Raw genomic sequence first — 26,446 nt, forward strand, 5'->3', positions numbered from 1 at the left:
CTTCAAATAACATGTGTCGCTGATCTCGTGAAGATCGATGAACACCTGCAGCAGGCAGGTGTTCATCATTAGCTTTCCCTCGTAGATTTTTTTCTTAAATTCCACTCTTGAATGATGGATCCGAATTTCAGATCGCCAAGTGATTTAAATATACCTGTCTATGTTAGCGGCCACATTTCAGCTCTTCATATTAACGCCCAGTCGGTCCGGAACAAAGAAGACGTCATCACAACTTTTATAGAAAGCTTTAAATTTTGTTTTGACGTAGTTATGATGACCGAAACTTGGTATACAAGTGAACTGGAGCTATTGAACTTGCCTGGTTATAAGTCTCACTTTCTAAATCGTCGCGGTAAAAAAGGCGGGGGTCTTACGTTAATGGATCAAGACAGATTTGAAAGCGAACTGCTCTCGAATTATTCTCGAATTACAGATGATTATGAAATTCTTACGGTAAAGTGCAAATATGGCATTTTATCGGTTATGTATCGCCCGCCTGGAGGGATGCTACCTTCATATTTATCTTTTTAGACGAATTTCTTGCTTGGATTAACGACAATAATTACAAACTAATTTTGGGAGGTGATTCTAACATTGATTTCTTGAGCAACTCAGCGCCACAGGCTCAACTTACGGAAATGCTCGTAGTAAATGCGTTGGTAAACGTGATAAAACAACCGACACGTATACAGTTAAGTACGTCAACATGTATTGATGCTTTTATAACAAACTGTCAAAATCAGACAATTGACTCAGGAGTTCTCGGATCACATATTAGTGACCATGTGCCCATATACATAATACAAAGCTTTAACAAACCAAACTCAAAAAACAAACATGAAAGGTCTGTCACATACCGTAACGTAAACCAGGAGACATTGCAGCGTTTTCGTTCAATTTTATTAGCTACAGACCATCTATAGCAGTGGTAACGCTACTCGCGCGTATGAACTACTAATAGACAAAATTAAAACAGCCTTCACCGTAAGTTTTCCTTACATTAAAAAGACGCGTCCCCGTAAGGCAAGAAAGCCGTGGCTTACTTCGGAATGCTTGAAGGCTATCATCGATAAAAATACACTGTTTCAAAGGCTCCTTAGGTGAAAAAGCGCCTCCGATTTAGAAGCGTTTAAGAAACATAGGAATAAAACAAATAACCTTTTGCGCAGACAAAAAGAACGATACTTTTATAACTTGTTTAATCACGAAGTATCTAGAAAAGCGGAACTTGTCTGGAAAAGGCTGAATTCTTTCTTAGAAGGTTATTCTAAAGAAAACACTGGCCCCACTGAGATCAAATTAGATAACGATTCATTCACTGGCCGTAAGCTAGCTGACCTTTTTAACATTTTTTTTTTTTTTTGCCTCCGTCGCAAGCAGTGTGCATAATACTACCTGCATGGGATATATGCCTTCGAGAACACGTGAATCTGCGTATTTGTTTCCAGTCTCCCAGCCAGAAGTTGTAGCAGTGTTCTTATCCCTCAAAAATAGCTACTGCGCCGACCCTGATGATCTACAAATTCGACCGGTCAAGTATCTGCTTGACATCATTGCCCCAGCCCTAACACATGTGATCAATCTAATCTTTTCTTCTGGCGATTTCCCGAGAGAGCTACAAGTTGCTAAAGTTACCGTTATTTTCAAAGGCGGTGACAAAAATAATGTATCAAACTACAGGCCTATTTCCATACCACCCATTTTTTCCAAAGCTATTGAAAAGTTGATACACATAACAATGAATAGTTTTTTGAGTCGCCATAACATCATAGCACTGTTTCAATTCGGCTTTAGAAAAAAACGTTTCACGTAATCCGCGTCACTTCTTCAAAAAGAAATCATATTAGGTGGTTTTGAGCGTCAACTTTACATAGTTGGAATATTTATCGACTATTGAAAAGCCTTTCATCGGATTAATCATACCACACTTTTAAAAATGCTACAGCATTACGGATTCCGTGGGGCATTTTTCACACTTATGCAAAGCTACTTGAGCGATCGCCAGCAGCAGGTACAACTTAATAACTATAAATCAAGCTTTCGATCCCTAAACAGCAGAGTACCGCAGGGAAGCATTCTAGGGCCTCTACTTTTTAATGTATATATTAATGACGTAGTAATAATAGATGAAAATACCCAATTTATAGTTTATGCTGACGATACTAGTTTTTTTTTAGGATCAGATTTATTGGAAATTCAAACCAGAGCAAATAACGTAGTCGCGAAACTGCATACCTGGAGTTTGAACAACTCTCTAACTATAAATACGTCAAAAACAAAAGCGGTTTTATTTAGAGCTAAAAACAAGAAAGTCAACTTTGATTTAGCGCTTTTTCTTGGTCCATCAAAAATAGAGGTGGTTCCTGCTGTGAAATGTCTTGGTGTGCTCTTTAATGAAAACATGTCCTGGGATTTGCAATCTGATTCTGTTTGTACCAGTCTTTCTCGCACGGTTGGTATATTATCGCGCACACGTTTTCTTTTGCCTGAGAAAGTAAAACTGTTATTGCATAATTCACCTTTCCTTTCAAAACTTTGTCTGGGGAATCACCACAATTTCCAACATTCTGAGGCTTTCTAGATTACAGAAAAGGGCTGTCCGTTTGATTGTTAATGCTCCGTATAACACACACACACAAGGCCCATCTGTAAAAACCTAAACGTAATACCTGTTGACGACTTGTACGATTTTTTACTAATGACAGGCTACAAACAAGGCATTAAAACAATCTGTGCTTGAAAGAACTTGCTAATTTGACTGAAAGAGTGCATGTTTATGACACGCGCGGAATCACTTTTTGGTTTGCGCCACGGACCCGTACTAATTATGGCCGACAAATGATTGGATATACATTGCCTACTCTTTTAAACAACCAGCATTGTTTTCTGTAATGCTGCTGTCAAGTTTTGATTCTCTACAGGAAAGTTTCTCCAAGTTTTGATCAATTTTGATGTCGTGCAGAAAAGTAAATATTTGGTTTTTATAGTTAATTTCAACACTGGTTAGTTTTATTTTTCAGATGTATAGTTTTTGGCATTGTAAGCTTGTCGCATAGGAACATTCTCTGTTGCCCCTGTGAAAGTGCAATTATCGGGTACAGACCCCGTCAAGCCTTTTCTGGCTTTTAGTCTGTGCCCCAGCATTTTGTACATGCTATAATGTACCATAATGTCGAAATAAAATGAATGAATGAATGAAAAAAGTTGGTGTACGTTCATACTTGGCAAAAAAAAACAGCGCTCACAGAGACGAGGTCAAAGAAATCAAGGTAGGCTTACACGCACGTGTAACGCCTACCTTAATTTATTCGTGCTCACCTTTCTTAGGGCTGTTGTTTGTCAATGCATATACGCTGCGGCTGACAGTTACCAAGCTGGGTGGTGCTCGTGCACAAAACAAGACACAGGCGACGGAAACCGACACCGCACACCTGTGCATTACATGTCGCTATGCGGGACCTAATAACTACTGGTCGAACGTTCAGGAGTCTAGTGCTATCACACGTGTGCTCATTAAAAGCAAAAATACGGTGGTATCCTGTAGGTGCACAATATTAAGGTAAGCGATGCAAACGAGAATTTTCCGGGAAACAGAAGATGGCAGAGGCCAACCTTTTCCTTTCTTGGTTCTGCAGCAAAATGTAGTATGCACACCGGCTAGGCTGCGACCTCACGTGCACGCGTTCCCGCTTAGCGGGTTCGAGCCAAGACTAGGATACGATGCGAAGGGAGCGCCACGCCGACACCGGCACCAGAGGTTTTGCATAAAGTGCTCATTTAGAACAGCGACTGCCCGAGTAAGGAGAAGGAAGAGAAAAAAAAAAGAGACGGAGATAGGGAGGGGAGGGGGGCAGCGGCGCCAGTCCACGACAGGAAGTAAGCCTTGACCTCTCCATTCTATAGTCCCCTCGTGACAGTTCATTTTTTAGCTGTCTGCACGTAGGAAGCATGGAAGGCACCCGTACAGTGCCGCACATTCACTACAGAGGTGCGCCATACCATGTATGATCGCGCTGGCGAGTGTGCTGAACGAATAGGATGCTTCTAGGTCAAACACACAAAAAACACGAGGAATATCTATACTAAGCGGTCGGCTACGCTGCAATACCCTATCTTGTACGCACAGTTTAGCAGGGCGCGTGTTTATATGTGCAGAGTTTTGTTCATGTTGCACATTATGGAAGCAAGATTATCAAAATTGTAAACATATTATCGATTAGACTTACCCCCAACGACATCGCTACCGATATTAATAACAGTATTGTGAAGTTCTATCTAGTGCATAGATCACCCGTTCCTCTACCAAACAGATTAATTGAATTGAATCCTGAGGTATTACGTGCCAAAATGACTATTTCATTATGAGGCACGCCTCCGGATTAATGAAACACGCCGGGGTTTGAACCCACGACCTCGTGCTTCACAGCGCAACACTATAGCCGCTGAGCCACCGCGGCGGGTGCTACCAAACACATGAATAAGTGTCTTTAGTGTTTATTATAGAATGTAGTATACGCTGCTGCATCGCGACGTGCCTCGTCGAATTAAACAAGTGACCAAGAGGGCGTAGCACTTTGAGGAAACGCTTGATTCGACGTCGCCTGGTTTTTTGCGACTTTGGTGAAGTATCAACCCGAAGCACTCGTTGTGTCCTTATGGGCGGCAAGACAATGGAATGCAAGAATCTTTAAAACTTCGTCTCATTTGAGAATTGTGTTGCTGCGTTTCAACAGACTGTTAATAAAATGGCATTGAAAGTCCATTCTATTTCGACGGAAATAATTGGAAGTGAAGCTCATTTTCACCTATAATTTTATATAGAACGCTTTCTGTTTTAATTATACTTTACCATCTTCAATTATTTTGTAATTTCTACCAATTTTGTGGAGTGTGCGCAATAAAGAGACCTTTTCAAAGCCTTTTCCAAGCATTAACCACAGTATATTTTGCTGTTTTGCTACGGCATAAGGATCGTCAGAGTTACAAATAATCACAGTATACACCTGGCGCTTTGACGATGCTATAATGATCATGAAAATGTGAAAAAAAGAAAAAAAGAGCAGATACGAAGAAAAATGCGCAAAATATGACTCTAATACATTTCGGCACGCGCAATAATACTTTTTTATTCCTGCCATTAATTCTTGGTCATATTTTTGACGTGTGATACTAATGTAACATAAATAATGTCCTAATTGATAGACCCTATACCAGTCTAGGCGGCTAAGTGGCTCAAGTGTTATGCTGGTGAGCACGAGATCGATTGTGAGGACGCAGAAGAACGGACAAACGTAATTTACGGGTTTACAATCGCTGAAGTCGTAGTAAAACACATGAGTTGTTAAATTGCAAACAAGACCAGGCGGCAAGTCATTCCAGTAGCTTTTCTGGTCGTACAAACTAATAACAGAAGATGTCACCCCTAAAACATATTTCTCGCATATTTAAGAATATTAAGTCTGATGAGGATGGACCGGAGACCAGTTAGCCAAAAGAGAGCTCACAGGTGTCCGATCCCTTGGAGAACAGCACATGCCTTTAGACAACAAGTGCACCTCAAAAACGTGCGGTTGTTGTGTTAAGAGAGTGTTTGAAAGACAGTAGTATAGTCGCGGCTATTGCTGAATATGGTCTCACCCAACATGCAAGTGTGAGAACCTCTATGTCGTGTTGGAAGTGGACAATCTTGTGTAGCTTTGGACTGTGACCAGCTTGCTATTCTAGAAATCTTTCATTGTCCTGCGCGCTGAAGCCTCTTCTTCTCGACATCGTGCTTTGTTTGGAACTTGTTCTTTTTTTGCAAATTCATTGGCTATTATGTGATAAATCTGCATTTTCTTCATTGGACTACACAGATTTGCCCTTTTCGAACTCTGCTATTGTGTTATGCGTTGAAACTCGTTCATGTATTTCATTTTCGTTGCCTTTTATGAGGCAGGTCTTCATCTTTATCATGAAATAAGATGTGTAGTTGGCCCAGTATCGGCCTGCTTACGTCGTCACAATAATTATGACTCATTAAATTACTTCGCTTTTACAATGGAAGATAAAATTTTCTGCTCTAATTCCAGGCCTATATTCCTGTCTGTATCTCTATATGTAAATAGTAGCTTCCATCTAAATTCCGCCATACTAACTTTCCGCTTTAATAAACGAGCAGAAATCGTATTTGCCGATAATTAAAAGGCACAGGAGACTCTTAACGATGCAGTCATATTCAAGCAAAGTGTGTACGAGGGTAAGTTATAGCTGCTTCTAAGTGCAAGTAATTGGTAAATAACTAAGATTCCTTCGTAATCAATACAAGACCTACGCTGCCTTATTACGACCTTAATTATCATTGCAGTCGGTCTAAAATTTACGCTATGCATTTATATCGATGTTGCCAGGCTATAGCATTGTTTATTCTGTTACATATGCCTCCCTCCCTGCCTTTCTTCTCCTTGCTATCTCTCTCTCACTCTCTCTCTCTCTATTTTAGGCGAACTGTACATATTGCTTTGGGTAAAGATGAATAATTTGGTCAGTTGATACGCTTGCATTGCGGCGTGGTCAGCCATACGTAAGGGCAGCTAAATCAGAACACAGGATTATACTGACATCTTAAGGCTTTTCTCAAAGAGCACGTGCTCCAACAAACTATTATAATAGCGCATTGTTGAGGCCTAGATAATCAGTTTTATCATATATTATTCGGTTAAGAACACAGCTGCTTCTAAACGTATTTTATCGTCATTGCCATTTCTTAATAATGACATTATTTTAATGGAAATATTATTACTTCAAGTAAAGCAAGAAGGAGAGAATAAAGCTGAGAATAAATTAAAATTGAACAACAGATAATAATAGACAATAAAACGCCTAAAAGTTTTAGATTCTATCACTTTTTTTAGAATTTTGCCAAATATAAGTGTCAGAATCCCGTACGGGTCTTCGTCATTAAACCCCTTCGGACCCCAGTGAGTCCGCTGGCACGAGAAGACGAAGCAGCAATGTTCATTATTACCGTCGTGTTGATATAGGCTATTTATGCAAACACGCACATTATTTGTGCGGGAGACGCGAGAAGACACCGGCTCAGTTCTTTTCAACTCGAATAACGTGATATATGACATAGCGATTAGGGTCACGTTTCTTCACAGGCTCAAAGGTAAGCCCTGAAGTCTTCGCCCGTGTCTCACGGTTTCCTGATTCATCGCCTAGAGTCACTACACCTCCTGCCAACGGTGCCCTGAGCGCAGTAGCGATGCTTTGGTCGAACCTGCCAACGCACGCAAAGGAACCGACCTGTCTGAACCGTAATCCCATCTTCCGTCCATTAGGCCTCTCGTGGGATTCACGTCTGTGTCGCCGCGGTGTTGGAAGCGCCGCGCATCCTATTCACCTCCTAAATCCGTATCTCTCGCTTTACTGGTGACGGTAAATGGGAGAGCCCTAAATCCCGTAAGCGATGGCCTCCGCGTCTCGTCGTGTGGGTGAACAAAACGGAAACAGCGGCAAGCTAAGGGAAGCCACCTTTGAACTTGAAAGGGTCTAAAAGGAGCGCTCGCTTTTTGGGTGTTCCGTGAACGCAGGACTCGGGGGTGCCGGCGCCACTTGGTGCATTTGAACGTTGCTCATGCTCCGAACCTGCTCAGGTCTTTCTATACTCTGTCTAATCATAAATTCTCAAGCGCAGAAAGCTGTGGCACCTTGGCACAAGAATATAGCCCTCCGTGCTTCAATAAAATAAAATAAATAAATAAATATAATTTTTATACCTTGATTTTTGTAAAAGCAAGGTATTGGGCGTCAATACATGTGTGTATTATTGTTTGCCAATTCTACTCTTAAATTTTTTTAAGTGGCAAATGTGAGACTTATCTTTTTAATAAGATTGGCAACGAGGCGCCATATGCCTTTCACGCGCAAAAGCAGAAGCTTGCACGAGTGAGCTCTAAGCTTAGAAGGTGCCAACGGGTCACATTTGGTAGACATTCATTGTCTTTAAACACTGTTAAAATTAAATGGCAGGCTACTTCCTCAGCGTACAGTGTGTCTGCGTTGTGAAACATCATGTCATTTCTCAACCTATCCATCTGCAGTAGCATGCTAAGAATGCCACCAGGAAAACCTCTCCGGCATCCACTAAAGAGCCTCTCTATCTCTCTCTCTACTTCCTTAGTGGCAGTGTCTGTACCCCGCTTCTGGCGGAGAACTCATCCGCAGCTGTCGCCGCTTACCCTGCAGGTTCTCTTTCCTTCAACTTCTCGAAATCTCCCGCCCCCCCCCCCTTTTTTTTTAATGCATATTCTACAGTACTGAGGAACGCCATTGTCATTGGCTGGATTTTTTTTTTTTTACTATACACCTCTTATCACCGCCTACGGCATAAGATAAAAGTGGAGGGATCTCGTCACAGACAAGGCGATGGCGATATTTGATGGCGGAGATTGATAAGCCAATATTTCCTGCTCCGAGATCTTCGGGTGGCGGTGCCCTTTGTCGTGCCGCCCGATCTCGAAGTCGTGTCGCTGGGTCACGGCGACGGCAGCATTTCGTCGCCGATAACTCTGTTCAGACAAAGCACTATCTACACCTTAAGTAAAAGTTATCGCACAGCCTTATTAATGAATCTCATGTCCGCTCAAGGGTGGGTGCTCTTTATTATCAATTATTTTCGTTGCTTAGCGACCACTTCCGAATCCTTACAATTAAAAATAACAGGCAATAACCCCTTTTTGGTGGTGGTTTCTAACAAAAAAAACCCATCTTTCACGGTTCTCATGATGGCACCGATGAAAATGCGTGAGCTTTTCTAAACCATCTTGGGTACACAAATCACCAAAATGAAAATAAACTGCCGTGAACAAGACACCACGAGCCTGCCGCATTGGCTGAGTAGCTATGGCGCTTTGCTGCTGAGAACGTGGTCACGTGCTCGATTTACGACCGCGGTAGCTGCATCTGGAGGGGAATGAAGTGCAACAACGCTTGTTTACTTAGGTTTAGGTGGATGTCAAGAACCCCAGGTGGCCAAAATTAATCCGGAGCCCTCCACCACTGCATCGCTCATAGCCTCATGGTTGCTTAGAGACGTTAAACCTCGTGGATCAATCAAGATGCCAAGTGGCGAAAGGAGCAGAGGAATGGCGACGCACTTGAGCTGGCACAGGTTATCACTGAGCTTTTCTATATGTCTTTCCAGCTGAGCTCAATGGCCTGGCGCGAAGACCGCGAGACCAGGCCATTGAGCTCAGCTGGAAAGCCATTTAGAAAAGCACTGTTGGCTCCTCATCCAAAAGAGAGAGAGAGCATCCTTGTAATTAATAGCAACCCTGAAAAGTTTAGGGAGCTGTTGTTGTGGTGCACCACTCTATGCACAAATTTATCAATACAGGAGTTTTATCAGGCAATAATGGTACATATGCGCTCGACTTTTTTGTCAGGTGTACGTCAGCCAATGACAGCTGGGCAATTTCTTCTTTTCAAGCTCGTTGGGAATCACAGCAAAGCAAAAGGTAATTTCGGCTAGTGTTGAGAACTAATCTGAGAAGATACCATGCTCCTTTTAAAACACATGTATATGAGCAAACATTCCAGCGGTCATAATTTGCTAATGACAGAAAGTGTTCAACTGACGTTCGAAAAAGCCGTATTGTGCTGCCCTATTCCTTTCTATCGCGTGCTTTCTTTTTTTCCTTTTTCAAGTGCTTTCCTGAAACATATGTGAGCCCTGGGCAACATTGCCTCACCTCTCGTAGACGTTGGGCAAGCAATAACTTGCAAATGTCTCAAATCCAAAATTGTTTTGCTTCATAGACGTGCATCTATAGACTCTCAGGACCATAAATAAAGTTCCTTGTCCGTCCATCCGTCCGTCCGTCCGTCCGTTGTCTTTCTCGTCTTGTCCGCTCCCATGAGTTTCAATAGCTTCCGGCCGCGAAAAGTTTCCTTCTCATCAGTGGAAGCAACCTTCGAGTGTGTAAAGGTGTTGAATAGGTCTCCGAACGAGTTTTCTTTTGGATTTTAAGAGACAGGAGCGCGGCTTCCCGTCGACTCCAGAATATACTTCAATGACCTCAGCCAGGTTCCAGAAGGATCTAGGAGTACGTGCACCGATCAAACGATATCTCCTTGGTTCACTGTCATTTCTTGCTTTCTTGCGTTACACTGCTCTCTCAGTGCTTTCAGATATTCCTTGTTCCATCTTTTCCACCAATCTTTCGTAATTCTTTGCTTATTTCTCCACATTTCTTCTATGCTGATCTTTTTTTCACCTTCTGTACTGTCTTTGATCCTATGCTTTCTACCTATTATATCAGCCGGCACAATAGGTAGAGGCTCATCCGGTTCGCTGTATACATAGGTCAACGGTCTGTTATTAAGGACAGCTTCAACTTCAGTTGTTAGTGTTTGCATCTCTTCTCTTGATAACAGTCTTTTTTCAATAACTTTCCTCATTGTTGATTTCATGCTTCGTACCATCCTTTCATAAAAGCCTCCCCACCAAGGCGCTTGTTCTGCGATGTACTTCCATTTGATTTGATCCCCTTGGCTTGCTCTTTTGGAGTCTTCTTCCTGTAATTCTTTTATCATACGATTGATGTCTCTGTTGGCCTTCTTGAACGTCCTTGCGTTGTCACTGTAAAGGATGCAACATAGCCCTCGTCTCGCTGTAAATCTTCGGAATGCATGTAAGAATGCTTCTGTTGTCGTGTTGTCCACAACTTCGAGATGTACAGCTCGTGTAGTAGCACATACAGATATTGCAACATACTGTGTTGTAGTACCTTTCATCGCGTCCTTTATAAGTAACAGACCCGCGAAATCTACCCCGATCACTTCAAATGGTTGTCGCTCGTTGACTCTGTCAGCAGGAAGTGGGGCTGTTTCTTGGTGCAGCGGTCTGGCGTCAAATCGGTGGCACTTTAGACATCCATGAATTGTCTTCTTCACGTGTCAGACCGTGTCAGATCTATATCTGACATGGTCTCTATCGCACAGCGGACAAAGTGAAAGCAATCCTCGAAGCACCAAAACCCAGTAATGTGACCCAGCTGAGGGCATTTTTGGGCCTAGTAAATTTCTATGCAAAATTTTTGCCCAATTTGGCCGGGCAACTAGAACCGTTTCACCAGCTTCTATATACGCAAGGGAAGCATATGGGAATGGTCACGTCATTGTGATGAGTGCTTCACGCAGTGTAAGCAGTTGCTAAGTCAAGAAACTGTATTAGAGCTGTATGACGTGAAAAAAGAAATCCAGCTCACATGCCATGCTTCTGCTTACGGGCTGGGCGCGGTGTTATCGCACGTAGTGAATGGTGTTGAGCGTCCAGTTGCCTTCGCTTCCAGATCAATGACACAAGCGGAAAGAAACTATGCGCACATTGAGAAAGAAGCACTCGCCATCATTTTCGGCATCAAGAAATTCCACAAGTATCTTTACGGCCGCAGCTTCAGTATGATCACTGATCACCACCCCTCACGATAATATTTGAAGGAAGGCATCACAGCAGTGCTGTGGCAGCTGCGCGAGTCCACCACTGGGTCATTTTTCTGTCGAACTACCGCTTCCGCATTATGCACAGATCGGGGACAAAGATTAGCAACGCCGACGGCTTGTCGCGCCTACCATTGTCTGAAACCACTGACGATGCAGATGATTTTTTTTTACTTTTCCCCCATCAGAGAATTGCCTTTAACGGCAAAGGACATCGCACGTGAAACGTCTAAAGACGCTGTCTTGAGGGCTGTCCGTGAAATGACATGGCATGGTTGGCCGTGGTCTGTGGATGAGCAGTATTGACCATTCTTTGTTAGACGGTTTGAGCTTTCTGTGGATGATGCATGCGTAATTTGGCAGAACCGAGTGGTTATACCCCACATTCTTCAGGAGGAAGTGATGTCACTTTTGTATGAACAGCACATTGGCATCAGTCAAATGAAGGCCCTGGCAAGAGCAATGGTTTGGTGGCCCGGAATCGATAGCTGCCTCGAACAAACAGTAAAGCAATGTCACATCTGTCAGAGTGTGAGACCAGTAGAGCAGCCAGCACCACTGACTCCGTGGAGGTGGTGTACGAACAGTTAGGAGCGAGTGCATCTCGACTTTGCAGAAAAGGAAGACAAAATATTTGTGGTAGCAGTTGATTCCCACTTCAAGTGGGTAGATGTGAAAATAATGACTTCTACTACCGCGCAAAGTACTGTTGAAACAGTAAGGTCATTATTTGCAAGCTATGGTATGCCTCTGGAGATAGTTACTGACAATTGGCCACAATTTCGAACAAAAGAGTTCGCTGATTTCTTGCATGCAAGTGGCGTCAAGCATACATTAACTCCGCCGTATCATCCCCAATCTAACGGCGCAGCGGAACGTGCAGTGCAGACTGTTAAACAGTCATTGCTGAAACAGCTGTTGGAGGGTGAACGGAACAAAAGTACCAGGTCCTTGCAACACAGAGTTGATAACTTTGTTTTCGCGTACAGAACTACGCCGCATACGTTCACTGGTAGAACACCAGCATAATTGTTTTTGAAGAGAAAGTTACGCACAAGGTTGTCTCTGCTTAAACCAAACATGGAAGCTACGATAATGGACAAGTCCGAGAGGGAAGTGCACAGCGCAAATGAGCGTAGGGGTAAACCTAGAGCATTTTCTGTTGGCGATCGTGTACTAGTGCGCACTGTTCGGGGGAAACTTGTGAAGTGGCGGCCAGGAACGATTGTGAATGTGAAATCTCCTGTAACATACTTGGTGTACGTGGACAAACAAACGCGCTTTGTGCATGCGGATCACCTACGTTCTTCTTTGAAGCACAAGGAGCGTTCGGAAGATTGTGGTGATGCAATTCATTTGGCGCGTGCCACTGATATCCTGGGAAGAGAAGATTGCCCATTGCAACCAGCAGTGTCGTCACCGCAGCAGCCGCAATCCCCTCCTGTACTTAGACGCAGCACTAGGGTGACGCGTCCACCTGATCGACTGATGTACGACCGACTGTGAGTTTGTTTGGGGGGGAGTGTTGTAATCGCATGAAACGTGGTTGCGCTGATTATCTGTCCCTTTTCCGTTCAGTGCGCAGACTATGCGCGCGCATCCTTTGTTAGTGCTGTTGCCTTTAAAAGCACGGCGACCAAGCTGTGTTGTGTCATGTGTTGTACTGCCGTCAGATGGATTAAACGGCTTTTCGACATCTGCGTCTTCCTTCATAACAATCGTGACGTAACTGACAAGCATGGGATGTTGTTGATGTCATGACCTATCAGTCATGTTAGTCATACATTCATACCCTTCTATGCCAATTTTGGTATATACCAAGTGAACGAGACGCGAGTTTTCGACAGGTTTTCGATAGGGTTTTATAACGTGACACCGCCACCACCGCCGACACTTGTGAGGCAATGCATGCTTCGCTTCAAAAAATCAAATTCGGGAAGTTTACGTGCCAAAACCACGATTTTATTATGAGGCACATCATAGTGGGTGACTCCGCAATAATTTTGACCACCTGGTGATCTTTAACGTGCCCCCAATGCACGAGACACGGGTGTTCTTGCATTTCACCCCCATCGAAATGCGGCCGCCACGGCCGGGATTTGATCCCGCGACTTCGAGCTTAGTAGCGCTACACCATAGCCGCTAAGCCACCACGGCGGTTCAACGCCTATTCCGAAAATTCTACATTTGACGAAAAGAAGTTCGTAATCAGATAGCATGGCACAGTGTTCAGCCATCATTCGTAATGCACAGCGTTTTTTTATATACAAAGCAATCCCACCCCTTTTCTTACGACATCTGTTCAAGCACTCATAATTGTCACCATCGATTTGAATTGCATCTTGAAATGTACTGAACCAAGTTCCAGTAAAGGCCGAAATATCAAACTCACAGCCTAAAGACAAATAATGTCTAAAGAAGCTCGAACTCTTACCCTCGTAAGAAGCAATATCACGACAAGAAACGGTATTGAGATAAGAAGAGAGACAGAATTATTTCCGCATGAGAAAAATAAACCTTATGAAAACAGTACGTGCAGCGGTGACATTAAAGCATTTTCGAGAAATCCCTTTCTCAGCGAATTCGAATGGCGCTGTCACCATTACTGTTCCGTACAAAAACGTGCCCATTCTTTGCCAGTACTTAATTCCTTTGCCTATCGTTTGAGCTAGCCATAAAAGCCTTTTGTTCATCGTGGTTAGGTTGTTGAAAATGCGCAAGTGCGATTCTCTGTCCCGAAGACGTCAACAACTTTGCAGCCCCCCCCCCCCCTCACCTTTTATTCATTCGTTCGACAGGTTGCACACTTCCATGTGCCTTTCAAGGAATCGCCTTTACTGTGAAAGGTAGACACAGTAATTCCAGTGCATTTACCAACATTGTATGAATATTTTCGAATTGTACTCACATGGACTGTACTACGGGCTGAACGTCTGAATTTCACGCCAAACATTAATTCCTGACAACAGCGGACAATGGTTAACAAGAGGCACATCAGCAGCAAGATATGCTACAAGCTTAAGAATGAGTTTGGACCAAAATAACAGTAACCTGCAAAAGCGGCAAAACGAGCACGTAAGGAGTGATGCTGCGTACCATCCACTGCCGCTACCGTGCCCGAAAAACGTCACAATGTCACCTTACTATTAACATTGTCGGCGAAAACGCATTTATCGGACAGTTCGTTTTGTTGACAATGTGGACAGTGACGTATGCCTCAAAATATGGGCATAGCGATTCGCAGTGCATGTTTAATGTATAAATAACATGTCACAGCTACATAAGAAACAGAATTTTGAAACTAAGGAGCACCGGGGAGCCATTACATGGCGAAGCATTCCAATACAATAGCATATACTTGAATAGGTAGTACACTTGCATGTAGCTTGCTGCCTGTATGCTACTAGCAACCACCTATACTCCTTCTCACAAACTGTTGTCAGCACTGCCGAAGGTACGAGGTGTACACAGGCAATATCCTTGCACAGCGGTACATAGTTCCGGGAGTAACTGGCTACAGTAGAGAGTTTACTTTTTGCTCGCTGTATGATACGGTACAGCCATACGTGAAATGTTATGGCCTTTGCGCATGCACGTCGTATACGGAGAATTACTGTGGCAGTTACCGCCGGTAACCGTAATAGCCACCCTAACCATGATGGCCGACCTCTCTGCATTTCCCATCATTAAACTTCTCGCTCTCTCTAACCGCGATAGTTTATAGAAATATGGCAGCACCCATACAGCGCCGACCACCCGCTTCGATACAAATTCACGCTTTTTGCAGGCTCTCTGCCCTGCCAGCAGGAAACAAGGGGCAAAATTCGTCATCGCTAAGCCGCATCTCAAGCTGAGGTCAAAACATGAGGTATGTTTTGTCGTAATTATTGATATCGGCTGTTTGTTTTCATGCTGCTAGGACTACAGACACGGCACCGAGCCGTAAAACTGGTTTAATTTCTAGTTAGCAGATCGCGCCACAGCATTAGCATTGGTGATACGTTGGCAATGCGGAACGCTATAGAAGCCTAATTGTTCACTAAATCCTTCATTTATTACCCCGCTCTAGCATGGTACTGGATGACGGTAGCGAGCAAACGCCAAGTATAGACGCTGAGCAGACGCTGTGCCGCAGCTGAACATTTATGAAGGCATTCGTTCTTCGTACTTGCTGAGAAGGCTGCAAGGTAACTGCAGGGAAAGCGTACAAGTAAAGCGAAGCCATGCTGTCACATGCTTGCAAGCGCAGCTTATGGTTACGGCATGAAAAAAAATTTTGCGTCAATCCACCAACCATGGAGCATGGAACAGGATGGCAAGCAGACGCTGAGCACACGACGCGGCGCGGATCAGCACATATCGAGGAGCATTCGGCCTTTCTATTGGCTAAGAATTCGTGTAGCTTCCACAGTGCTGACAACCATGGAGGAAGGAAAAATATATGAGGGAGCATTAGGTCACGCAGTCAGCCTTGGCAAGCGAACGCTTCGTGTAGCCATCAGTGGTGGCCCAACACGTGACCTCTTGTGTCGAGATCACGGAGAATCGACATTTGCCGAGACGTTTGGTTACCGGTAGTTTTTATTCGGTGCGCGCTCGGCCGGCAGCTGCTCACATGTAGGAAGGAAAAAAAATGTTACTTGTTTTTTTTTCTTGGTTTTGTTTTTGTTTACTTCAACAGTTTCAAATGGTTTGGAATGGGTATTGAAAAAAAATCGACCGGGAGAACTAAAACCTACCGCGCGCGATGACGTATCATCCGTGCTCTGACGTTTTCACCACGTGTAAGGCCACCCCAGTCGGCGTCAATCGTGTTGCGGTAGGCTCCCTCCTATCCTTTTCCTTCCTCCATGCTGACAACAGCTTGTGAGATGGAGTATATGTATCTTGTATGAATAATAAACTGAAATTGAAACTTCCAAAACAATACATTGCACAAATACTGGCTTAGAATACTTCCCATGGTCATTAGCGGAAACTCTTGAGAAAAAGCGAAGACAATACACAAATCATTCACAAATCATTCCGCAAAAAGTGGCTTCGCGGCTCCAAAGAGTACAATTTTTTGTTGGAATATATTGATGATGATGATGATTCTGATGATCATGATGATGTGGTTGTCTTCGTCGCCGCCGTCGTCGTCGTTATCGTCGTCGTCGTGTTTTTGTTGTAATAATACCTCATGACGTCCTCATTCTTTAGTTGTTTGAAGAAAAGGATGTTTTGTATACCACAAATTGTAGGTGATAAACAGGTGAACTACTCGATGCTTGTTATCCCACTATTTACATTAACACCAAATATTTCATGACAAAATACCTTTTATTTTTATCATTAGGACAACAATGCCAACGTGTAATATTTATTGTGCCTGATTCATCATCAGTTTCGAGTCCATGTCCTTGCGCGAGACACGCGCCACCACGGAAGAAGAAGAAAGGTAATGTCGGCGACCAAGTCAAGATGGCCGCCAGCTGGTCGTGGTGTGCTACCACGACCTTTCTGCTGTAGACTACCGCAAACTGCCTCGACTGGTGTTCGGCCTCGACTGGCGGGTGGAAGAAGAAGCACTGGGGACTGGCTGTCGGACCTGTGTTCACGGCGGTGACTGGCCCTACGGTTCGAGTGGTTTTTGCTAGCCTAACTCTCCTGGCAAGCTCACTGCGCGGTGGTTTGGCTGAGTTTTGGGTGGATTTGACCTACTCATCTTAACCATCTCATATTTACAGGACTTACCTAGTGCTTGAAGCAGCGCTGATGTCTAAAAACTCTCCTGGGCAAGGGCCCAGCCCTTGGTCAGCCTCCCTTTCTCCTGATGATTTACCTTTGGAATCTTTCTTCCGCAGCGGTGTTAGCAGCATCCCTGTCGCGCTGGTGCCCTCGAGTGGTGGATTCATCCGGCTGAACAACCCACAGGCTGTCCAGGCCGAGCTCCAAGCCATGACGCGTCACTTCCAAATGATAAGCGATGTCCGACAATTTGGAAGAGGTGGGATAGTTTGTAGGTCATCAGATCCGACCTGTGTTGCAGACCTCCTAAAGAGTAAGATTTTTGCATCTGTGCCGGTGAGTGCGTTCATTCCTCCCCATCTAGCATGCACTAAAGGCATTGTCAGGGGCGTAGACTCTCGATTGAGCCCAACTGAGACTCTGGAGAAGTTGTCTGATGCTGGTGTCATAGCCGTATACCGATGCAACCGACTCGTAAACGGGGAAAAAGTTGCCACTGAATCGGTCATAGCTACGTTTGCTGGTATGTCCTGCCCATCTGAACTAAAAGTGTGGCCACTTATTTTTAGAGTGGATCCTCTCCCTTCCCGTCCACTACAGTGTCGGAACTGTTGGCGTTTTGGCCATAGTGCAGGAGGCTGCAAATCAAATGCACGCTGTCGCGTCTGTGGTGAGGATCATTCCCCTAATGAGTGCACAGCTGAAACCGAAACATGCTGCCTGTGTGGAGGAAACCATGCGGCTGACTATGCAAACTGCTCGGCAAAAGCTAATGAAGTGCAGGTCCTCGAGGTAATTGACAGGCGAAGATGTTCGCGGCAAGAGGCTATTGCAGTCGTCAAGGACAGAGCTTTTGGATACGCTGGCGTCACTGCGAGGCAGTCGACTTTAAATGAAGACAACTTGTCTAAACTCATTGAGTCAGCAGTGGAAAAAGCGATGACAAAGGCTATGCAACATATTGTTGAAACTGTTACAGAATGCATTTCCCAAGTGTTTACCGCTCAGATGACACAGCTGTTGCAAACAGCCGCAACACCAATCACCAAATCGCTTGCTTGTGCTGCAGAACAGGTAGCCAATTCAGTCCTAGCGCCGAATACCAGATCGGACCCAACGTTTGTTGGATCCGATCCTTGTTCTTCGCGTCAGACAGACTCACAGGATGACATGGAAACAGGTCATGATACCAGGCCGCATAAGCGAACTGGTTCTCCAGTAACAGCGTCTTGTCCCTATTCCAAAAACAAAAAGGGTAATCCTATTTCTCATTCTGGCATCCAAGAAAGTACATTGCGACGGTAGTCGCTGAAGTAATTATATCAATTAGATCATCACCATAGCTTCTTTAAAAGTGCTACAGTGGAACTGTCGTTCCTTGATTTCTGCTTCAATAGACTTAAATTGCTTAACTACACATCTTAACCCTGACGTAATAATTTTACAAGAAACCTGGCTTACTCCAGAGAAAAATTTTAATTTTAAAGATTTTCGACTTTTTCGATTAGATCGCCTTTCACTAGGAGGTGGTTTAATGATTTTGTTGTCATCTAAATTCTGTCATAAGGCTAAAATAGCTTTCAAGTTAATGTCTCCGGAATGTGAAATTTTGGCAGTACACCTTAGCATACCAGGCTACCGTACTTTTTCGATTATAAATGCTTATTTCCCTACGGGCGTACACAGTACATATCAATTGGATAGTGCGCTTGCTAGCTGCAAAAATCAAGTCATCCTTACTGGTGACTTCAACTCGCATCACGTATCATGGGGTTACAGAACAGATGCATGTGGAACGCGTCTATGGGACTGGACCATAGATAAAAATCTTTCATGCCTAAATATGAGACGACCCACATTTGTCCGTGGCCAATCTCGCTCAGTGTTAGATTTGACGTTTTCTAGCACAAGTATTGCCGTGACATCTTGGACTACGATTGATTTCTCTACAAACAGTGATCATCTCCCAGTATACTTCGAAATTGCATGCCCATTAACATCAGTTGAGCGACAAGACAGAATATTTGTTAATTGCAAAAAATTTAAAGACTGCTTACACTCTTCCATTGCGTCATTGACTAATACTAATGACGAAGACATTGGCTTGAAAATTTGTTCAGCGTTACAGATGTCCCGACAAAAGTCTGAATTCGTAATTCAGACAGCTAAACGTACATCATCTAGTCCCTGGTGGAACAATGAGTGCTCACGAGTTTATCGCAGAAGAAAAGCTGCTTGGAAAAAACTTCTACATAATCAGAGCCCACAAAATTGGAAAGATTATCAATTTATTTCGGCAACCTTCAAACGCACTGTCAAACACGCAAAAGATGAGTACGATAAAAAACATTTTGATTATCTATCTGAATCCAAAAACAAACGTGCTTTATTTTATTTCCTTCGATCTAGAAACAGACTCCCACTGAGCGTTAATGTAGACTCAATTGTCTATACCGCACAGGAAATGCAGGAGTCCTTAGACCTATTGGCTAAAGGATTGGAGAGCCGGTTCACAACGCGTCTTCAAAATTCTGTTCTTACTCCTACATTCTCGGACTACAAAGAGATATCCTATTCGGAACTAGCACAGGTCATGTTACGGTTACCAACTACAGCGCCTGGCCCGGATGGAATAACAAATGCAATGTTAAAAATTTTCTTCCAAGAAGCCCCACGTGAGCTTCTGAGGTTGCTAAATTACTCTATTAGCAATGCATGGATTCCACATGAATGGAAGATCGCCAAAATTATTCCGTTACTTAAAAAGCAAGGGGCAGGGTATACTATCGACAACATCAGACCAATTGCGTTGACATCAAACATAGCAAAACTTATTGAAAGAGTGCTTCACGGGCATATAATGAAGTTTATTGATGAAAATCAATTGTTGAGTCCTTGTCAAATTGGATTTAGATCTGGCTATTCAATATGGCACGCGCATGTAGACCTTGAAAGTCGCATTAACATCGCCAGACAGAAAAAACAATATGCGGCGTTAGTTACTTTAGATATATGTAAAGCCTATGACAGCATTGAACATGCAATTTTAACAAATCGGTTACAGGGCCATGGCTTTCCAGGATATATTGTAGCATGGGTGCATGAATTTTTGAAAGACAGGGAATTCTTTTGTTTTCGAAGCGGCTATTCATCTGGTAAACACAAGCAAACAAGAGGTGTGCCTCAGGGATCGGTACTTTCACCAATATTATTTAATATTTTACTGAGCGGAATCCCCGTTCACCCAGGTGTCAGTACCTACGTTTATGCTGACGACATCGCCTTTTTTGGTATGGCTAGTGACCTATACTCCCTTTACGAAATTTTGCAGTCCTATCTAAAGAAACTGGAAGGCTGGCTGGATAGCTTACACTTAAACCTGAATGCTAATAAGTGTGCTATCCTTGTTTTTCCCGTTAAAGACCCAGTATACATATCGCTTAACTATCACCTCGAAGATATCCCACAAGTTCAGTCACTGAAGTACCTTGGAGTTATCTATAACGGAAATCTTAACTGGCGGCCGCATATTGAATATATTGCAACAAAAGGAGCTCGTACAATGGGCATCTTGCGCAAGTTAAGCAATCGAAGAACAGGTATGCGAAGAAAATCCCTTTTGATGGTATATAAAATGTACGTTCGTCCAGTATTAGAATTTGGCTGTGTTTTATTCTCAGGTGTTCCGTCATACAAGCTTCGACCGCTAGTTTTATTAGAGCGAGAGGCGCTACGTCTGTGCTTAGGCCTTCCAAAATACGTTGCAAATGCCGTCTTATATCTGGAAGCGAGAATCCCACCTATTATATGCCGATTTCACCTTCTGACCGTTCAGACTTTCTTACGACTATATGAATCACCATTAAGCCGTCCTCAAATAATTTTCATCTCCGATCCACAATTATTTTTTCCCGTTCATTGGCCCAGGTTTCATACACCACAGATTATATTTGTGCAAAAATTACTTGAACCACTAAATGTGCAAATTCGCGATGTGCTTCCTAACAATACTCATTCAAATTACCTGGATATCAGGTTCGACGATATTTTCCCAAACCACGCAAAACTACTACCTTACAGCATCTTAAACGCCATGTTACAAGACCACCTAAGCTCCCTAGGAACAAATATTATCATTGCAACAGATGCATCACAGAGCGAGGATAAGACTGGCATTGGGATATTTTGTCCTGCACTCGACTGGTCTTTTTCTTTAAGATTGCCCGATTTTGTGCCTATTTTTCTGGCCGAGTTTTTAGCAGTAATCCTAGCTTTACGTAAATTAGACCAAACGACTACAACAGCTGCTATCCTTACTGACTCCCTTTCTGTTTGCTCTTCCCTTACCGCCTCTAATGATTCACCTATGCTAAAACTATTTTACTTGCTAGTTCCTGCCCATGTGCAATGTGTTCATTTGATTTGGGTACCTGGTCATAAAGGGTTGTTTTTTAATGAAACTGCCGATTCACTGGCAAAGACCTCTCTTTCCGGCCCTGTTCTTCCCATTCTACCAGTGACTGCACACATCACGGCGGCTAGATTTCGGATGCGATCAATTAGAAAAGCCTTATCAAACCCAGTTCTGACTGCTTCTCCAGATTATAAGCACCTGATATTTCCCTGGCGTAGCGAATCCTGTAACACAAAGATGCTTGAGGTCTCTCTCACCAAATTACGTTGCCGTATACCCTCCCTAAATTTCTACTTACACAGGTCGGGTTTGGTTCCCTCCCCCCTCTGCCCGTTTTGTAATGAGGAAGAGACGATACACCACTTTCTTCTATCTTGTCGCCGCTTTACTGCGGCAAGAAAACGATTGTTGGAAATACCTTTTCGAAGGCTTGGCCTGGACTTAACAGAACCTAATATTCTTTCGTTCGGGGCGTCCACTTTGGGATTCAGCCACAGGGATGCTTGCTTCGCCGTCCAAACGTTCCTTACAGACTCCAAACGAATACCCTGCTAAATTCTATCCTTTTCTTTTTTTTTGTACTTTCAAATTTCTGATTACTCATTCGATATGACTTTCTTGATTTACTTTAACATATAACTCTACGCTGTTGAATACTAATTTCATAGATATTCGGAAATGTATCCTCAATATTAATTTGGAATAATCCACCCATTTCTTGGCCAATCCCCCTCCGTGGGTAGGAGCCACAGGCGTGATAGGCTACAACAACAACAACAACACAGTTTTCGCCTCGGTGACGGAGAAGACTGCTTTCTCCATCCCCCTTTGCGAAGAAAACATGTCGAAAGTGGCTGTCGGCGACGCAATCCGGGAGACCGGCGGAGGAAGCAAGGTGGCTCCGCTAGCGTGTCAGCGGCGCGCAAGTACCATCTCCAGCATCGATGCCGGCCGCTGCGATGCTGCTGCTGCAGCAGCATCGTAGCGGCCGGCAAAGCAATCGGTCAAGGCGGCGACAAGGCCAGCGGCAAAAGTGGTGCCTACCAATGACAAAAAGCCCACGGCCACGCCTCCTAGAACTCTCACCAATTAATGGAATCACCAGCGAGTCGCGCGACGACGAGCTCAAGATCCAGCAGCTCCCGCATACGCTCCTGTGTCTCTTCCAGCTACTATCGACAAAGGCAAGTCGCGAAGACCGATCCAGCTGAACGCCGACCACGTCATCGTGGTGATTCCGACAAGTGACGTGCGCCACCACGACATTGAAGCTTCGGAGAAGTGGGCCAAGTGTTGTCTGTAAGCTACACGGGAGTTCAAATTCCACGGACTCACCGGTGCTTGTTTTCTGCTTGCATACACAAGAATTACTTCGAGGAAATTTCGAAGGGTCCAGAGGATTGAGTACGTGAACAAGGTAAAGCTGGCCGTGCTGAGCATCGTATTTAAGAGCCGCGCCATTGTCATTCTGCAAGATACTTTGAATAGAGTAGGCGTATTGCGGTGCTCACTGCCCCACAACGCTTACGTCCGTTGCAGGGTGCTCCATGTCGACACCTCCTGACACCGATGCCGAGAATTCTGGTGCGTCTACTCCGACGCAACCAATGTAAACAAATCTGGACATGAAGTCCTCACCAGCAATCCTCTGCCAGCCACTACCCATCAGCTCTATGTGCAGGTTCTTCAGCAAACACAAGTGGAATATTACGACCATTGGACGACTCACGTCATCTCCAGAGTGTTATTCTAACTGCGATCGCAAAGGACTGCGCACTAGGATGATTCACCTTCCTTGGAGATGCAAGTACGAGGTCATACCGGCGTGAAAAATTCCGGTCAAGAAACTCCCAAACACTTTATACGGCTTTCACTGCTTGTACCCAGCTACTGGATCATGCGAAATTCAGATGGTTAATATTTTCAAGCCCATGGTGCAGCCGCGCAGCAAACGCCCCTTCGAAAGCCATTATATCCCTCTAGTGCATTTCACGCATCAGCAAGTAGTTCACCAGTCAGATCTGTAGCGAGATCATGCAGTCTAACGGCTTCGTCCCGACTTATCCCGACTTTGGACAACTAAGCCCATCAGCGAGCCTCGCGATAAAACCTCGCAGTGTTCGAGCTGTCATTTCTACAAGCCCCTGACGCCCAGACCATGAACTTTTGTCGACCTCAGCGGATTTCTTCTGAGCAGCTACCTCGAAACTTCGCGATCCATGTCTGCCGCACCTGGACATCGACGCTACTGGGCTTCGGCGCCACGTGCATGCGCTGCAAGGCCATATGGTAGATCTTTCTTGACGATTCCTCTAAGCAGGTCACTGTGAATATGGTCATGACCTTGCTTACCAGGAGAAAGATGCTCAACATAGGCAACTAGTTGATATTAAAATTAGTTTCTGCGTACAGTGCGTACAAAGCGTTATGAACAACCATGATGTGAAGTTGGGCAATGCGGCACTCGTGTCTATCCCTGCCATGAAGGTCACCGCCATCTTAGCAGGCATCAGCAACAGCTTGCAGCTACAGGACGTGCCAGCCATTTCCGAAAGGCTGGTGATGACCATCGGTTCCAGCATGACTCTCTTGACAACGATAGACAAGCTCACATCTTTCGCATATGATCACCAGCCATATCAGAAGCGAGATCACAGATTAACGGCTTGACACTGGCTTCCGGCAACTAAGCCATCAAAGAGCCTCGTGATATAACTTCGCAACGTTCAAGCTGTCACAATAACATGCTTGTGACGCCGAGATAACAGACTTTTGGCAACCTGAACTGGTTCACCCGGAGCAGCTGCCTCGACAACCTTGTGAGGCCCTCTTTGACGACGTGACGTTGTGCAAGGCCATTCTAAAGAATTTGTTCTTCAGTTTGACTAGCACTCATCTTGCAACAATTTGATTCACATTGAAGTTCTCTCTCTTCTAATGAATGTGTCTCATGGGGTAGTTGGTTTTGTTCATGCTACTGCATAGTTCCCGATAAATTTGCTTTTCCTAGTCCTACAATTGTGTTTGGATAAAGTGGCTAGCGTAGGAAGGCAATGTTTCCCGCACTGCAATGCACACGTAATTTCCTCCATCTATGACTGAAATTGAGACTCCTAAATACGTTGAGCAGCACGTTTCAGCCTTTGAAAATGAATGATGGTTGTGAGGAACTGAAAAAAAAAACCATTATCATAACGATTACATGTGTTAACCCGGGCCCGTATTCACAGAAAATGTCGTAGGCTAGAGTTGTCGTAAGAGCGAATTTCGGCCAATCTTGATGCTGATAATGTTGTTAACGAAGGCGGTTGGCCAATGGCGAAGAGCACTTGCGAAAAGGTTTGAAGTTGGCCCTTGAATCGTTGTCTGGAAAGCGGTCCGATCAACTTCAACTTCAACTTTATTTTTGCATTTTCCCTCCTTTCCTTACAAAGAAGGAAAAAAAAAGAAAAATGCAGGGTAATTAAGGAATAAAAAGCTGCATAAAAGTAGCTTGACGGGATTCCTTCCCCTTTCCTTGGCATCAGTTACAGCAAATGTAAGTACAAAAATGGGTTACAGAAGTACAAAGCATATTCATTTCTATATATATCTATACAGGGTGTTTCATTTTAGCTGCACCAAAGTTTTAAAAATTGCCTGTGGCAGATAGCACAATTATAATCATTGATCTAAACTACTCGATGAGGCGGCCATTACTTCCACGAGAAATCAAAACGCCTAATTGAATAATTAACATAATTACGCTAGTTAACTTTTTAATTCATGATTTTACGGCACATCTTTCAATCTACGAATTATAGCCACTGAGTTCGCAAGGCGTATCCACTTGGAACGAATTCTCAGGACTGAACCAGTTTCGAGAATTAATTTTTAACGTGTCCGACGAAATGTATGGGCGTTCCAGTTACCTTTTTGAGGAAAACGCTGTTTTATGCATCGAAGCACAAAGTTAACTGGAACGCCCATGCATTTCGTCGGACACTTTGAAAATTAATATCTGGAAACTGGTTCAGTCCTGAGAATTCGTTCCAAGTGGATACGCCTTGCGAACTCAGCGGCTATAATTCGTAGATTGAAAGATGTGCCTTAAAATATTTAATCAAAAAGTTAATTAGCGTAAACATGTTAATTATTCAAATAGGCGTTTTGATTTCTCGTGGAAGTAATGGCCGCCTCATCGAGTAGTTTAGATCAAGGATTATAATTGTGCTATCTGCCACAGGCAATTTTTAAAAATTTGGTGCAGCTAAAATGAAACACCCTGTATATATATATATATATATATATATATATATATATATATTTAAGAATTATGTTTACCCGCCCATATCTAAGACTCTTTATGCACAAATGTAGCAAATGTAGATACAATGCAGATTTACGCTATGCAGGCTTTATTTCGAAATATCGGCATTATCCAGTGGTACATAAAAAAATGCAGAGCAGGAGGGAAAATAAAAAGAGGTTCGAGCCACTGTAACCAGAATTGCAAATTTTTTTAATAAAACTTCATCATTATTTATTAAATACTTTTTCAATGTTTTTCTTGTAATCGTGTTCAGCTCAGTATAAGAAGCATATAACAAGTTTAGTATTCTCTGCACTTGGTTCTGCAATCGCTTCAAACCGTACTTTGTTCTTGAGAGTGGCATTACCCACTGATTCCAGGTTCTAAATTCGTACGACACTACCGTTGATTCAGTCAGGTGGCACAAATTTCTGAAAACCGTATTGTTAGACCAAAACTATTTTTTCGCTTTTCAAGACAAGGTTAAGTTCATAAAAGTGTTCAATAGGCTACGCATTAAGAGTGCG

Source organism: Dermacentor silvarum, chromosome 1 (genome assembly GCF_013339745.2).
Source record: "Dermacentor silvarum isolate Dsil-2018 chromosome 1, BIME_Dsil_1.4, whole genome shotgun sequence".
NCBI classification, from domain to species: Eukaryota; Metazoa; Arthropoda; class Arachnida; order Ixodida; family Ixodidae; genus Dermacentor; species Dermacentor silvarum.